Source organism: Vanacampus margaritifer, chromosome 2, assembly GCF_051991255.1.
Source record: "Vanacampus margaritifer isolate UIUO_Vmar chromosome 2, RoL_Vmar_1.0, whole genome shotgun sequence".
NCBI lineage: Eukaryota > Metazoa > Chordata > Actinopteri > Syngnathiformes > Syngnathidae > Vanacampus > Vanacampus margaritifer.
The window spans coordinates 9311556-9327751 of record NC_135433.1 but is presented as its reverse complement, the minus strand read 5'-3'; the positions used below and the strand labels follow the sequence as shown (position 1 = coordinate 9327751).

Here is a 16196-nt window from a genome sequence, read left to right as displayed (position 1 = left end):
CGTCTGTCCTTCCTTCCTTTCCTCAGTCTCTCCTTTGGTCTCTTGAGGTCTCCCTGATTTGTTGGAGTTTGGATGTCTCTGGGGTTGGTGAAGGACTCTGGTTGGTGGCCTGGTGGGTTGTGTCTGGTCGGTGCTGGATTTCACTTTCCTTTCTTTTCTTTGGTCCTTCCTCGGGTCTCCTGACAGCCTCACGACTCTGGCTGGAAGTGTTCGGTTTAGGTGAACGGTATGGGATTTTTTAAAATAAGTTTTAGGTGAACTAATGAATACACACACACTCGCACGCATGCACATGCGCACATACACTTAAAAAATAAAATAAAATAAAAGCAATGATGATGACATGTCAAATCGGTAAAATTACCGAATGAACAATACTGAGCTCTCCAGAAAAAAGAAGAAAGAAAAAAAAAGGGTAAAATAACATAACGCTACGCTATGAGTTAGTAGTGTGTCTTATATTGTTGAACAAATGCTAAGCTATCGAGGCTGATGGGTGTCTAACTAGCATGGCTAACATGTTCACATCAGCGTGTTACTCCTTCTGCAAAATAGTTAATTTTACTGTTGTGCTCAAATTAAATGTAGCCGATATGTCTAGAGTTTTGTTTAAGGGTTCCACCATTTTGTAAATCGGTTAAAAATCGTGACATTATTTAAATAAATTTAAAAAAGCACGGAGGCTATGCACAAAATAAACACTCATCAACATTCAATAATAGAATCAATATTGTATGTTTTTGTGTTTATTGTGCTGTAGATTAATACTTTATACAAATTGCACGTTTCAGTTTAATTTTGATGTTGTGCCCCATCAGAAATATTTCATTATTTGTTTATTGTTGAGCTGCCAGTTTTGCTGATACTTAAGTATCAAAACAAATAGTAAAAGTAATTTTCACTTAGCATGGCAAATGTTTATTGTAGCAAATGCTGTATTGTATATTTTGTCTAAAAAATTTTAAAAAACTGTTCAATGTGGAAAGATGGTTATTTTATTTACATATATACAAATTTTCGAGCTGTAAATTCAATGCCGTGATACTTTAGCTAAAGGTTATCATACCGTCAAAATCTGATATCGGCCCATGCCTAGGAGGGAGTGCAGGCAGACCCAGAACAGTTCCCTGATGGGGTTCACAAGTTCCAAGTCCGGTCCTCAAGAACCCTTATCCAGCCTTTTCCCTAATGTTTCCCTCCTCCAACACATCTGAATCTAATAATCAAGATCGTATTCAGCCTTCTGAAGAGCTTGCTGACGAAATGATCATTTCCTTCAGGTACGTTTGAGAAGGGAAAAGGGGAAAGCAGGCTGGATATGGGCTCTCTGGGACCGAACTTGGGCACCAAGCCCAACGGCACAGCCTGGACCCACGGCCAGTGGCCACGGCGGATGCACTCTTCATGCACTCGATATTGGCGCCACACTGTGACTACATTTTAGAGGCTCTCCTGGAGGATATTCATGAGAAGCAGCCCTCAGTCGTCTTCTAATATCTCTTCAGCATCAAAATCAATTCAATTCGACTCGGCGGTCGCCATCTTGACTCGTCATACGTACCAATCACAATTCATGTGCACTTAAGAGACAGTCGGAAAACATGGTTTCCTGAAACCGTTACACCCAATACGTAAGCCTTCCACCACTTCAGCAGCTTCACATGAAAGTCAACACAATAACTCTTCTAACGTCTATGTACAGTAAGCATATTCTTATTTTTGGTTTTATTGCATTGAACTGTGTAAAAATATAATGTACTGTGAGGAAAAGTGGTTCAGATAATGAATGATGTAATTTAATGTATGTTTTTTTTTAAATGTATGTACTGTATAGGAAGTAGGGGTGTGAATTGCCTTGTACCTTGCGATTCGATCTGTATCACAATTCATGTCACGATCCGATTAGATAGCGATTAATCTTGATGCGAATCGATAAATCAAGTACTGCGATTTTTAAAAACTAACATTTTGAAAATACTAATCAGTAAACTTGTACATGTACACTGTAAGATTTGTAAGAAAATGTACTTCAGGCGTGTAACTGTGAGCCACTGTATTTAACAAACAGGTTAGAATCTGTTTCATGTTTGAACAGCATTGAAAAAAAATATTAAGGCTAAATGTTCCATTAAATATAACATTCTTCCATGCTTAAAATGTGGAACCTAACCCTAAGTAAGACATTTTGTTGAATATTTCCATCAAAAATTGATCTTTAAAAATCGATTCGGCTGCATATGAATCGATACGAGAATTGTGTGCTGTAATATCGCCGAATCAATTTTTTTAACACCCCTAATAGAAAGTATATATATGGTATATAGGATAGTTTTTTTTTTTTTTATTTTACTTAAAAAAAAATTATAAAATTTAATTTTGAAACAAAATTTAACATGATTCGATTTACAAACAAATTAGACTCACAAACAACCACTGGGAACCCATTGTGTTCGTAAGTTAAGGACTACTTAGTAGTTTTCATCCAAATAACCTGCATTGAGTCAAGCCTCGGTTTTTCGTCAAAATGCTCCTTCTCATTTTAAGGTCTGAAATCATGTCCAACAATGACATAGCATGAATACATTTACACTTTACCTGAATCCTTTGATTCTGGTAAATATTCAAGTTGTTGTATTTTCTGTCTATTATGTTCCTTGATGCCACAGTGCTTAAATAAAAGGGGAAAATTGTAGGGGAAATGTGTGTTTCTGAAATTTTGAATAGCTCCAATGACCTATAGATTTGACAAAGAGCTTCACAAAAGGGCTAAAATGAAAGCTTAGAATGTGCCCTTTAAAACGATACCAAACACAACATTATCAACCACTGATAAGTGAATTGAACATAAGCACCAATGTCAAAAATACATTTTTGACATGTAGGTGATTTATTCGGGAGGTAACTAAAAAGCTACCAGTCTGAGAGGTCTATTATATCAAAACATAAACTAGGGACGTATAGTTTTTTTTTTGTTTTTTTTTTTAAATAACTAGAATTTGCCGACCCAGGTGGTACCAGTACGTCATATTTTGGGCTTTGGCCCAAGGACTAATACTTTAAAATCAACTTCTTGGAGGACTACTTTTAACTTGAGTTGCATTATTCTGAAATAACAGCACTCTTACCCGAGTTTGGCTACTCGACCCACCTCTATCAATACAAATAAATTATCATCCCAAAGTGTAAGAAACGCCACAGTTGCTAGCTGAACAAACATAACGGAACTTTACGGTGCCAACTCTACACGTCAGCCTCGCTGCGTATATATATATAAATATATACACACATACATACATACATACATACATACATACACACACAGGACGACTATGGGAAAATAGTACTTTAGCGTTAATCACGGTTTCAAAAAATGACCCGATAACCCGAGAGATAAACGTGAGTGTTACTGTGTTGCGTTTATGTCAGCGAGCGATAATGTTACAACGTTAGCTTCCCTATGCTAACGGAGAGGTGCATTTTAGCCTCCATGTAGTCCGCCAGGCCTGCGGTAACAACACGCCACTGGTCGGCTAAATGTGGCCGGAACATTCGGCTCATTGGTACAGCGAGAAGCGAAATAACGCAAGGAATTTCAGGTATTGGCGAACAAAAGACGCGGAGATGTATTTTATCAGTGCGCATTGGCAATGTACAAACAAGAAGAGCCCCAATATGACCTGAATTCCCCCATTTTTTTATCGCATATGAAGGAGGCAGATAGTCTAAATAGAAAAAAAAAGAAAGAAAGAAGAAAAAAACAGCACTTTACCTTATCTTGTCCTTCGAACCTCTCCCAATCTTAATCGCAGTAATGGATGGGATGATAAAAGGAGCGAGTTTTTGCTCCCCTCCAGGCCATGACGGTGAAACCCGAGAAAGTAACCCGAGGGCTCCGGACGCACAAGAAGAAGAAGACTGCCTGCTTCCACCGTTCGAGCACGCATACATCAAGACATCAAGTAGCGGGGAAACAAGCACGTCCACCCCGGGGTAGCGTTCAGACTGTCACCGTTGGTCACATGAGGCGTCTCGGTAAATTAGGAGTTACCACCTCCACCCCCTCCTCATCTTGTTTCTTCTCCCAACCCCTTCCCTTTCGTTCTCTTCCTCCTCCTCCAATGAATGCGCCTCTTCATTCGGGGGGGCTCACATGGTGCGACCCCCTCTGCAAGTCAGCTGCCCCTGGATGCTCGCATTGATGTCGCTTTTGACTTTTTGCAATGTGCCTCCACGTCCCGTGATATTGTTGCAACTCGTGTTGGGAAAAAAAGGGTAGGGGCAAAAAAGCCGAAAGTAATAATGTGGTTTGTTTGATGGACACCCCCTCCCCACGCGACCTCCTCTTAATGGTATGTGCCGCGCAAGCAGTATTGTATTTTTTTGTGGTCTGGAACACACGCAGGTGAGATAATCATTTCAAACCTTGGAAGACATTCAACTCGTAAATTACTGTGTGTGTGTGTGTGTGTGTGTGTGTGTGTGTGTGTGTGTGTGCGTGTGTGCGTGCGTGCGTGCGTGCGTGCGTGCGTGGGTGGGTGGGTGTGGGCGGGTGTGTGTCTGTCATCCATCTACCCAGCCATCCATTTATCTATCCGTCTACCCAGCCATATGTTTATCCATCCATTTATCCATCCATCATCCATTCATTTATCCATCCAACCATTCATCCATCCATTCAGACATGGATCCATTTATCATCCATCCATTCAGCCATCCATCCATTTACCCATCCATTCATCCATATGTTTAGCCATTCATCATCCATCTGTTTATTGATCCATCCATCATTTATCCATTTACCCATACATGAATTCATCCATCCATCATTTATCCATCCAACCATCCATCCATCCGTTTATCCATCCAACATCCATTCATCTGTTTATCCATCCATTCAAACATCCATCCATCCGTTTATCCATCCAACCATCCACTTATCCAACCATCCATTTATCTGTTTATCCATTCATCCACCCATTTATCCAACTGTTTATCCATCCATCTGTTATCCATCCAACATCCATCCATCATCCATCTGTTTATCTATCCATCCATTCAAATATCCATCCACCTGTTTATCCATCCAACCATCCGCTTATCCAACCATCCATCTGTTTATTTATCCGTCCATCCATCCATCCATCCATTTGTCCATCCATTCATCCATATGTTTAGCCATTCATCATCCATCTGTTTATTGATCCATCCATCATTTATCCATTTACCCATCCATGAATTCATCCATCCATCATTTATCCATCCAACCATCCATCCATCCATTTATTCATCCAACATCCATCCATCTGTTTATCCATCCATTTATCCATCCAACCATCCACTTATCCAACCATCCATTTATCTGTTTATCCATCCAACCATCCATCCATTAATTTATCTATTCATCCAACCATCCTTCGATCCGTTTATCCATTCATCCATCCATTTATCCAACTGTTTATCCATCCATCTGTTATCCATCCAACATCCATCCATTATCCATCTGTTTATCTATCCATCCATTCAAATATCCATCCATCTGTTTATCCATCCAACCATCCGCTTATCCAACCATCCATCTGTTTATTTATCCGTCCATCCATCCATCCATCCATTTATCCATCCAACCATAATGCTGAAGTGCTGTATAACTTGTGTACCTCACACTAGGATAAGATCATCTATTGGCACACACAGAAAGTCAATAATCACTTAATTTTGGTCGGGGTTTGGCCATGTGAAATATTAGCTCATGGTTTGCAACATCATGTGAGAGGAGGACTCGAATGTTTGAGTCAACTGCCTCTTTTAATATTTTCCCAGAAGTGGGCGGCGTACAGTGACAATGAGGACATCAAGCTTTGCTATTAATGTGCAGCCTCTGTGGTCTGTTATTGCAGCGAATGTGAGTGGCATTTTACAATAGCTGGCACTCACAAGATGTGTACATAGATGATTTGCAGGGTGTGGCGGGCTCCATTCGGCTTGAAAGGCAAAACATCTTTGTGGATAGACAGGGTTGACAGGCAGGTTTGAAGAAAAATGCAAAGTATTGTGTAACAAACTACAATTTCCAAACGTAGTTTTGACCTTTTTTCTTCTGTATAGCCTTGCACTAATACCAAAATAAAAGTGTTTAAAATCAACCCTGAACGCTCATGTATGAAGTTAATTTATTAAAAGCTGTAGAACCATCAATGCTATCACAAAAATGCTCTGTAAAGGCACGTAATTGCCAAAATAAAATAGCTGAAGTCATTTTTTCAGTTTCTCAGAAGACAAAAACTTGAACCAAGTAGAATACTAAATATATTTATCAATTTTCATTTCATGGCTAGAATTGCAGTTGATGTGTTGAACTGTAGGCGGTTTTAGCAGAGGTAGCCAACATCATGAGGATATTAATGCAAAAAAATGTTTGTTTTTTTTGCCCCTCAAAAAATGATATGAATCAGTTCCAATATTTATCTAGTAAGTAGTAACATGACAAAAACAAACAAAATAGTAAATAAATAATTCTCACCAGAGACGCTGACTACTAAATGTGTGCTAACAGACATGTTTTGCTAGTTGCACTTGGCTAGCACAAGTTTTGCTCTGACCAATCAAACAAAGGATGTAAAATGCTGACATCATCAAAGGCCAGCTTGCAGTAATTTGGCATCTGATTGGTTAAAGAATCCTAATATAGTTTCAGGCAAGTGCCATTATGAAAATATATTGTTTATGAATAACTAAAAAATGCATGTGTATCATATTTTAACTACACTAAGAAACTGATGATGAACTGCGAATACAAAATGTATTCTTAACATCGACATCTGTAACAATGAAATGTTGTATGTCTGTATTGTAGTAACCTGAGGAATCCCTGCAATGGAGTCTGAAATCTGATTGGACAAAAAATATATATGTCATACACCTGTTGGAAGCAAAATCGCTACAATTTCATGGGGGGAAAATAGAATTCAGGGTGTAAATGTAGGTCAGTATTTCTGTCAATAATTACGCCAGCAGAAAAGGCCTGATTGGACCTGAACGACTATTATTGACAGGAAACCACAAGCGCTACCAAACGTCTCCTGCCAAGATGCCGTTAAACATGTGACACTTTGTGTCCGTTGGGCCTTTTTTACGCTATTGTACGGCAGACACAAATCCATACTGCTATTTCTCTCACCTCCTCCACTTACGCCATTAACTCAGTTCTCCTCATTTTCATTCATTCTAATGTCATCATTGACAAGGCCTTGCATCCTACATAAGCAGTTTTCAGGCAGAGGACCAAGTTACAAGAGCGCATCGGGGATCTGGGAGACTTCCATGTTTGTGTGTGGCAAGGTAGCAAGCTGATCTATAAATATTCAATCAAGCAGGAAACCTAATCTGAACAGCCACTGTTCTCCCTTTGGAGGTCAGTCCATCAGCAGAAAGCCAGGAGAACAAACAGCGCATGCAAACACAGATGTACGACATGCACACAACAGTGGTGGGAAGTAACAAAAAACAAATGATCTGTTACTGTACTGCAGATTAATTCATATAGTTAGTTGAATTTTTGTTTTTTAATTTTATTTTTTTAAAGGAACCCCGACTGTCATGACAAGTTTGCTCTATATTACGATTTTTTTTCTCGCAAATTTGCCACTTTATAAAGTGGCAGATGTGCGAGAAAAAAACTCAGAAACTTACGAGAAATACACGTAGCGTAGCTATAGTCTAATCATGTGAGGATTCGTTGGTGGTTAATGGGACACTGTTTATAAAATGAAAAGGCAGGATGGCGACTGATTCATTCTTAAATTAAAACTTTACTCATCATACACGGCAGCTAGAGCGACAACACTTCCTGATCCCCTATCAGCTGACTAACACTATCCAATCAGATGCTAGCATACTTTAGGTCAATGCAAGTGAATGACAGAGAGCAGCAGATTCGACACATCAACTTAGCTACTCGTACCAAAAAATAAAATAAATGTATGAACATGTAAATAATAATTTTGAAAACATAAATGTACAGGTAAATATACATTGATCGTCCGGGTGTGGACCTTCTCAAAGCGAGGCGTCTTTTTCAGCAATATTCAGAGAGAAAAAACTTGCTAATTTGCCACCTTATCAAGTCGCAAATTTGCGAGGTATTTTTCTTGCAAATTTGCCACTTTATATAGTCGCAAATTTGCGAGTAGTGGCAGATGTGCAAGAAAAAAACTCAGAAACTTACGAGAAATACACGTAGCGTAGCTATAGTCTAATCATGTGAGGATTCGTTGGTGGTTAATGGGACACTGTTTATAAAATGAAAAGGCAGGATGGCGACTGATTCATTCTTAAATTAAAACTTTACTCATCATACACGGCAGCCAGAGCGACAACACTTCCTGATCCCCTATCAGCTGACTAACACTATCCAATCAGATGCTAGCATACTTTAGGTCAATGCAAGTGAATGACAGAGAGCAGCAGATTCGGCACATCAACTTAGCTACTTGTACCAAAAAATAAAATAAATGTATGAACATGTAAATAATAATTTTGGAAACATAAATGTACAAGTAAATATACATTTTAACAAATTAAATTAAATGCTTGATCGTCCGGGTGTGGACCTTCTCAAAGCGAGGCGTCTTTTTCGGCAATATTCAGAGAGAAAAAACTTGCTAATTTGCCACCTTATAAAGTCGCGAATTTGCGAGTTCACTTTATATAGTCACAAATTTGCGAGTAGTGGCAGATGTACGAGAAAAAAACTCAGAAACTTACGAGAAATTCACGTAGCGTAGCTATAGTCTAATCATGTGAGGATTCGTTGGTGGTTAATGGGACACTGTTTATAAAATGAAAGGCAGGATGGAGACGGATTCATTCTTAAATTAAAACTTTACTCATCATACACGGGAGCTAGAGCGACAACACTTCCTGATCCCCTATCAGCTGACTAACACTATCCAATCAGATGCTAGCATACTTTAGGTCAATGCAAGTGAATGACAGAGAGCAGCAGATTCGACACATCAACTTAGCTACTCGTACAAAAAATAAAATAAATGTATGAACATGTAAATAATAATTTTGGAAACATAAATGTACAAGTAAATATACATTTTAACAAATTAAATTAAATGCTTGATCGTCCGGGTGTGGACCTTCTCAAAGCGAGGCGTCTTTTTCGGCAATATTCAGAGAGAAAAAACTCGCTAATTTGCCACCTTATAAAGTCGCGAATTTGCGAGTTCACTTTATATAGTCGCAAATTTGCGAGTAGTGGCAGATGTACGAGAAAAAAACTCAGAAACTTACGAGAAATACACGTAGCGTAGCTATAGTCTAATCATGTGAGGATTCGTTGGTGGTTAATGGGACACTGTTTATAAAATGAAAGGGCAGGATGGCGACTGATTCATTCTTAAATTAAAACTTTACTCATCATACACGGCAGCTAGAGCGACAACACTTCCTGATCCCCTATCAGCTGACTAACACTATCCAATCAGATGCTAGCATACTTTAGGTCAATGCAAGTGAATGACAGAGAGCAGCAGATTCGACACATCAACTTAGCTACTCGTACAAAAAATAAAATAAATGTATGAACATGTAAATAATAATTTTGGAAACATAAATGTACAAGTAAATATACATTTTAACAAATTAAATTAAATGCTTGATCGTCCGGGTGTGGACCTTCTCAAAGCGAGGCGTCTTTTTCGGCAATATTCAGAGAGAAAAAACTCGCTAATTCGCCACCTTATAAAGTCGCGAATTTGCGAGTTCACTTTATATAGTCGCAAATTTGCGAGTAGTGGCAGATGTACGAGAAAAAAACTCAGAAACTTACGAGAAATACACGTAGCGTAGCTATAGTCTAATCATGTGAGGATTCGTTGGTGGTTAATGGGACACTGTTTATAAAATGAAAGGCAGGATGGAGACGGATTCATTCTTAAATTAAAACTTTACTCATCATACATGGCAGCCAGAGCGACAACACTTCCTGATCCCCTGTCAGCTGACTAACACTATCCAATCAGATGCTAGCATACTTTAGGTAAATGCAAGTGAATGACAGAGGGCACCAGATTCGACACATCAACTTAGCTACTCGTACAAAAAAAAAAAAAGTATGAACATGTAAATAATAATTTTGGAAACATAAATGTACAGGTAAATATACATTTTAGCAAATTAACTTAAATGCTTGATCGTCCGGGTGTGGACCTTCTCAAAGTGAGGTGTCTTTTTCGCTGGCCAGTGACCGTACACAACGGTTCCAAGAACGAATACTTAACACGATATGGTTAATCTAATAATACGTCGTCGTAACTATGGGATTCATTTTTCAAAAATCATATCCAGTTTAATACATTTTATTTATTTATTTTTTTTATAGAAACTTTATTTGGACGTACGCCGCCATTGTTATTTACGTCGCAACGCATTCAGTGCGTAGTGACATAGAATGGCGGCGGGCTCACTGCCGAGCAATGTGGAACGCCAATAAAGAAAGCAAGGTAAGCCTCCGTAGCGTTCCTAAAGGGACGATCAAAACTCTTGAATGCCTCTGGTGAATGACTCATCTCCCGATCGCATGTTGTTTCTTTAGGAACACACTGAATGCGTTGTGATGTAAATAACAATGGCGCCGTACGTCCAAATAAAGTTTCTACAACTGAAAATGATTTTTGAAAAATTAATCTCATAGTAACAACCCCAAAAATGTGTCATGACAGTCGGGGTTCCTTTTAACCTTTTATTTTAATATTGCGTTAATAAGCAGCAAAATTCAGCCGTTTTATCCATCTCATGAGGCGGCCATTTTGCCACTTACTGTCGACTGAAGATGACATCAATGTTGCGCAGGTCTCAAGTAACAACCAATCACAGCGCAGCTTCAGAAAACAGGTGAGCTCTGATTGGTTGTTGCCTGAGCCCTGAGCAACATTGATGTCATCTTTAGTCAACAGCAAGTGGCCGCCCCCTGAGATGGATAAAAAATGGCTTCATAACTCATATTCCACAAATGTAACATTAATCAGAATGTCATGTTTAGACTAGTAGGTCACATGTAACATATTATTGTCAATAAATGTGTAAGGTTGACTTTCACTTTAAGGGTTTCGTCAGGTTTCGCGTGGAAGCAGGTGAAGCCAGGCAGGTAATCTAAATAAAGTTTCCTTACCTTAAATTCAGAGTGTGAGTACGCGTTACCACCTTCTTTGCACTGTTTACAATACAGCATTCTTCTGATCAAGAACCAGTGAGTCAGCGAATTGTTCGTCCTCTAAACATGCGTGAAAGGTAGGAAGCTACATACATGGCGTGCCTCACAAGGAACTGTTCGAGACACGAAAAAGCACTGTTTGTTTTACTCTATTGTCTTTGCTCAACGGACATCCGAAGCCAAGATACGGAAAGTAGGCCACTTCACAAGTAGAAGGATCAATATGTGGAGCTTTTAGTTTAGTTGTGACTAGAAGCAATTCAACATCTTAAAAAAAATTTTTTTTCAAACCTTCTCGTGAACCGTTTCCAGTACATGTTTCATATTTGACAACGAGGCGCTCTAAAGTGGCCGTCAGAAGGGAAGGCGCATTTTCGGGCTGTGGCGTTAAACGAATGCGCTCAAGTTCTTAGGCCTCCAATGTGTCACGTGGTGCCATTTTAGCTCCGCCCCCAAAATCAGGAAAACCTGGAATGGTGAAAAAAACTGTTTAACGTGAAAGCACCACAAACAAGTCCTGCATAGTTGTCAGTCTTAAAAAATAAAATAAAAATCTTGACAATAATATGTTCTATGCAGCCCCGCTAGTCTAAATACGATATTTTGGTTAATATTGCATTAGTGGAATATGAGTTAAGCAGCAAAAATTCAGCAGTTTATATCAAAAGAAAAATATCAAAAGGCGGCCATTTTGCCACTTGCTGTCAAGTAAAAATGACATCACAGTTACTCTCAAGTAACAATCACAGCTCAGCTTCAGAAAACAGGTGAGCCGTGATTGGCCGTTGCCTGAGCCCTGAGCAACTGTGATGACATCTTCAGTCGACAACAAGTGGCAAAATGGCCGCCCCCTAAGATGGATAAAAAGTCAAAACAGATGGATAGCTCATATTCCACAAATGTAACATTAATTAGACTAGTGAGGTCACATATAACATATTATTATCAAGAACTATTTAAGGTTGACTTCCCCTTTAAAGTCATTCAATGCCAGCCATTTTAAGAACCTTCTTTATGTGACACGTTGGTGTTGTCCATATACTGCAAAAGGTGTGGATTATAAGGGTGAGCGTTATCTCTAAAACACACATCACTAAAACAGGATGCTCATAATCTCGAGCAAACATTAACTCTTTGACTGCCAGACGTTTTCAGAAAAGGGATGCCGTGGGTGCCAGCCGATTTTAAGCATTTTGACTGATCTTTCAAGGTCCATAGAAAATTATGTGTTTGGACTATGGAAACACACATACTACCAAAAAAAGATTGGACTCTCATCTTTCATCAGAAAAAAAAAGTTTGTTTCTACCTTATTCAGTTTTTCAGTAATCCACAATAGAAAATGGTTAGTTTCACCTCTGTTTTGAAACAAACGTCTTTTAACGTCTTTGGCACTCCTCCATAGGATTTTACTAAACGTTATTTAACGTTTTTGGCAGTCAAAGAGCTAAATGTTGACATCAAATCAGTATCTCAATACTGTCATTTTCCATAGAATTAAAAAATTTATGATCTGTCAACAATTGAAGTCTTCTCATATCATAGCCAGATTTTATGATTTTGCCTTTGAATGCCACACAACACAATGAATTTAAGAATAAATTCAAGAATTACAGTCCATTAATCTGTACTCTGTAGCGCCGACTATCACTTTAATTATTTAGCGCCATTCAAAAAGGGAAACTCATTTTTTGTTTTTTTTTCTACGGAAACACTTCATGTTTGTGTTGTCCTTCCTTCCGAAATACTCAAATAAAAATTTCCACATAAGTGGAGCATCAAAGTCTCCCATTTGAAGCTTTTCAGCAACCAAAAATCGGTACGGAGAACGCTTTATCAATCTCCAAAGTTTGCGCCAAATGCCACCTAAAAAAATACGTACCAACATCATAATATTCAAATGCTGTGGCAAAATGAATACATTACAAGTACTGTATTATAAGCCAAAACATTTCTTTAAAAAAAAAAATCATGCAAATTTACAACAACAACAAAAAAGTTAAATACAACTGAACTGTACTTGGGCACTGGGCAGTGATTTTTTTTTCACGTACCACTAGAGGGAGCCCATGTACAACTGTAATAGAGGTCCAGCTTCGTAAGTCACAACTTGGCAAATGTCGTGCTTTTTTTTCCAAAAATCTATCCTTTTGGTCAGTCCATGTGGAGATGTCCTTTTTACGAACTACTGACGAATCGAAAGTGTTGAAAATGGCTCGCTCTCTTTGATGATGCAACGTTAATTCATTCACTGCCATTGACGGCTATAGATGTCAAACATTTATTTGAACTATTTCTATTAGTTTAAAAAAAAAATCCACTTTTGTTAACAAGAGTGTAAAAATCTAGGAAAAATTATTGTACATTCAGAACAGATATAAAATTTGTGATTAATCGTGAGTTAACTAGGGAAGTTATGCGATTAATTACGATTTAAAAAGTTAATCGCCTGACGCCCCTAATCTTTAATAATCACGATTAATCACAAATTTTATATCTGTTCTACTACAATAATAAAAAAAAAAATCTAGGTTTTCATACTCTTGTTAACAAAAGTGGGAAAAATTTTAAACTGATCAAATTAGTTCAAATGAATTTTTGACGTCTATAGCCGTCAATGGCAGTGAATGAGTTAATGGTTGAACAAACATGCAAAGTGACACTTTCGGAGGTATAAAGTTTCGGCCTGACACCAGCCATATTTACATATTTTTTTTCAATATTTTAAAAATATTTTCTTTGCACAAATGTCTGCTCCAGGAGTTCAGTGTTTTCAAATTGAAAAAAAAAAAACATTCTCGCTAACAAGTAAAATGCTTTGACAAAAATTGTCTTGGACTGAGCTGACGGGTTATGTGAGTTTAGATGTGCGGACACAATGAGGGGCCGTCTTGTACCTACATCCTACATTGGAGGTTGTCATGTGAATCAAGTCCTGTTTGACGAGTGAGAGCAAACAAACTGGCAGGACGTCGGTCGAGCGTGTCTAGTCATAATAAAGTCATGCATGCGTACAAACACTTTGGACTACAAGATCCTCATTGTTGTCTTGCCCATGTCTCAGCTGTCAAGACATTTCGATAAGCTTTATAGCCGTCACGCATGATTTCAAAACATTTTTAACTACTAACAAAAAAAAAATTATCTTTTGAGAGGGAAAGTAAAAATAACTGTGGTTGCAAAAGTGTGCACACTCTCTTATAAATGGGATGCAGTGGAGCCAAGCATACGTTCACCTAATTTCATTTTTCTTCACATCATTAACCCCCAAAAATCTTTTGAAAAAGAAAGTAGAAACAAACAAACAAAAAAAACTTTCGAGAAAGACAGTAAAAATAACTGGTTGCAAAAGTGTGCACACCCTCTTATAAATGGGATGTGACGCCTAACATACATTCACCTAATTTCAGATTATATTTAAATTGATATTATTAAATTATATTCTTAAACATAGTTATTGTTTTGGTTTGTTTTAGTTTATTAAGCAGGAAAGTAAAAATAACAGTGGTTGCAAAAGTGTACACACCCTCTTAAAACCCTCATAACATATTTGCCTATTTCCAGATTTTTTTTTTTATTTTCTTTTCACCATTAACATAAAAAAATCTTTTAATAGGGTTAAAATAACTGTGGTTGCAAAACTGTGCACACCTTATAAGTGGGATATGGTTATACAGTGAGGCCCAGCAGCATAAATTCACCTATAATTTCAGATTTTTTTTCTTCCTTTAAAATTATTATTTTTTTAAATTTACATTTTTTATCCTACGTGATTATTCATATATATTAAAATTTATATTATTTAATATTTTATTCTTAATTGTATTTATTGTTTTGGTTTGTTTTTGTCATGTCTGGGAGGATCGGGTTTTGGTTGAGGGTCCCGATTGGTCCTGAGTGGATTCCTGCCCTTCCGCAGGCTGACCAATCCGGGCTCTCAGCCACTTGTGCCTGGCCTCAGGTGTGACTAATCAACCTAATTTGTGTGGGTATTTAGTTCCCGGGTGGTGATCAGTCCTTGTGGGATCATTGCCATTTGTTACGGTCACACCCGGAGTTTGTGTTGTCAGTTTGATTTTGAGTTGTACAAATAAAGTACAACTGTCTAACCCGCACTCCTGCCGTGGTTCTCCTGCCTCCCTGCATTTCGGGTCCTCTACGCCTCACTTCGACAGACACCACGCCGCTCCGTGACACAACCGTGACAGTTTTAGTTTATTTAATGGGAAAGTAAAAATAACTGTAATTGCAAAAGTGTGCACACCTTCTTATAAGTGGGATGTGACCATACAGTAGAGCCCACTATACATTCACCAAATTTCAGATTTTAAAAAATATTTTTCATTTGATTTTTTTTTTTAATATTATATTAGTATTCATTTATTAAAAAATATATTATTTCATATTTTATTTTTCATTGTATTTATTGTTTTGGTTTGTTTTAGTTTATTGAGAGGGAAAGTAAAAAAATAACTGTGGTTGCAAAAGTGTGCACACCTTATAAGTGGGATGTGGCTACACAGTGGAGCCCATCAAAAACCCACCTAATTTCAGATTTAGATGAATAAAAAAATAACAATTAAAAAAAATGTATTACATTATTATTCATCTATTTTAAAACCATATATATATATATATATTTTAATTGTTTTGGTTTATCAGCATTATTTTTAAATAGTTAATTTCATTTTTATAATGTATTTCAATGGCCGTCAATTATACGTAGATTTTCGCTAGTCACCACCTTATCCGCTCTATTCATCTTCAAAGTCATGATAAATAAAATATTGACGAGCCTTGGATTAACCCTAATAAATTTCAGCTGTTCTAGGAGGCGTATCCCGGCATTTTCTCCCTTCTAAGCAGAAGCCAGTTTTGTACTAAGACGGATTACTACTTGCAGGCCTCGGTTCCTTCTGAAGAAAAACAGCCCTGAAGCAGAATGCTGCCACCAGCACGCTTGACTGTTGCTGTA

At 37.8% G+C, this 16196-nt stretch overlaps 1 protein-coding gene across 3 annotated transcripts in view; it reads right to left on the bottom strand.

Annotated features, from left to right (window-relative positions):
- Positions 1 to 4341, bottom strand: part of st3gal3b (ST3 beta-galactoside alpha-2,3-sialyltransferase 3b) — a 56996-nt gene extending 52655 nt beyond the window's left edge. For 2 of the 3 annotated variants that reach the window (XM_077557885.1, XM_077557887.1), the window contains exon 1: positions 3770 to 4340. The gene's annotated coding sequence lies outside the window, so the exon portion shown is untranslated. Of the gene's footprint in view, positions 1 to 3769 lie in introns of all 3 variants that reach the window. The other variant, XM_077557886.1, reaches the window with a different exon arrangement.
- Positions 4342 to 16196: the final 11855 nt, after the last annotated feature.